Genomic DNA, 1,598 nt, shown 5'->3' with positions numbered 1-1,598 from the left:
TGCGAAGATTTGTTCATTCAGTAAAAACAGTCAGCGAGTGGAGAGAGCTGTGTTACTACAACTGCATGGATGTTCTTATCACAGTTAGGCTAGGGTGGCTTTCGGAAACTGGTCTATAGTGTGTGTGTGTGTGTGTATATGTGTGTCTATGACACCATCACCACCACCACCATTACTAACACCACCACCAACATCAACTACACCATTCTCATATTACTGATCAGGATATAACATACATGTATATATATATATATACATGCTCTAACAAAATGTGTCTGTCTATCTATCTGCCTATCTTATATACATAAGTATACATACATACATATATATATATATATATATATATATATATATATATACATATATATACACACACACATATACATATATTTTTATTTATATATATATAAATACATACATACATATACACATGTATACACACAGGTGACTAGATTACCTTTTTGAAGTTGCTGTGTGTATGTGTAACATTGCAATAGTTTGTGACACCACCACCACCACCACCACCACCACCACCACCACAATAGCAACACAAAAACAACAACAACAGTGCTATTGATGCTGCAGGTGATATAACATATACACACACTTTATATATATATATATATATATATATATATATATATATATATATATATATATATACATACAGTGGAAAGTATGTACCTGTCAAGTCTATCATGAAGGTAAGTGTTTACACTTTTCTTTTGTTGTTAGTCTTCTTGTAGTTGATGTACTCCTTCTTCTTCTTCTTCTTCTGATTATTATTGTTGTTGTTATTGTTGTTATTATCCTCATTATTGAAGGCAGGGAGCTGGCAGATTCGTTAGCAGGCCAGATGAAATGTTTGATGGCATTTTGTCCGATTTGATGTTCTGAGTTTCTAATTCTGCCGAGGTCAACTTTACCTTTTGTCCTTTCAGGGTCAGTAAAATAAGGACCAGTTGAGGACCTGGGGGTGGCGGGGTGGGGTGATGATGTGAATGACTTACATCCCAACCCCAAGATTGCTGGCCTTGTGTCAAAAGTTGAAACCATTATTAATTTTGTAATTCTTATCATCATTGTCCTCATATTGTCATCATCATCATCATTGACATCATCAAGGTGGTGGATTTGCAGAATCTCTTGAGTGTTAGAGAAAGTCCTTTGCAGTGTTTGCTTCAGCTTCTAATATTCTGAGCTCAAATCCTACCCATAGCTGATGAAATAAAGTGCTTTTCAAAGTGTCTCAACTAAACCCCTACCAACAAAACCTGCTGGCCTTCATCCAAAATTTGATACCATCATCAGTGTTGTTGTTGTTGATCACATTGTACAGAGAGTGATGACAATATAGAGCGTGGTACTGTCTGTCCTTAGTGAACGTACAGAAACAGATATGTATGGCCCCAGTGTTAAGACCCACCTATCTTCATGATAGGGGCCAGGGAATCACAGCTGGACAAGGAGACATACTCTTGTCAATCAACGTATTTCTGGATCTGAGGGGTTTACTTTATGACCCCTAGTGGTGGTGCCCCACCCTTCAGATCTTGTTTCATATTCCTCTCATTCATTTAACTGATTTCTGTCAAGCA

General features: G+C 36.8%; 1 protein-coding gene across 2 annotated transcripts in view; it reads left to right on the top strand.

The window, feature by feature from the left end:
• The first annotated feature begins 568 nt into the window (after positions 1 to 568).
• Positions 569 to 1,598, top strand: part of LOC106872616 (protocadherin-19) — a 49,259-nt gene continuing 48,229 nt past the window's right edge. For both annotated transcript variants that reach the window (XM_089362133.1, XM_089362134.1), the window contains exon 1: positions 569 to 704. The gene's annotated coding sequence lies outside the window, so the exon portion shown is untranslated. The remainder of the gene's footprint in view (positions 705 to 1,598) is intronic.

The sequence above is a fragment of the Octopus bimaculoides genome, chromosome 14, assembly GCF_046866305.1.
Source record: "Octopus bimaculoides isolate indiv1 chromosome 14, ASM4686630v1, whole genome shotgun sequence".
In the NCBI taxonomy this organism is placed as follows: domain Eukaryota; kingdom Metazoa; phylum Mollusca; class Cephalopoda; order Octopoda; family Octopodidae; genus Octopus; species Octopus bimaculoides.
The sequence above is the reverse complement of the archived record's forward strand: the minus strand, read 5'-3'. Positions and strand labels throughout refer to the sequence as shown.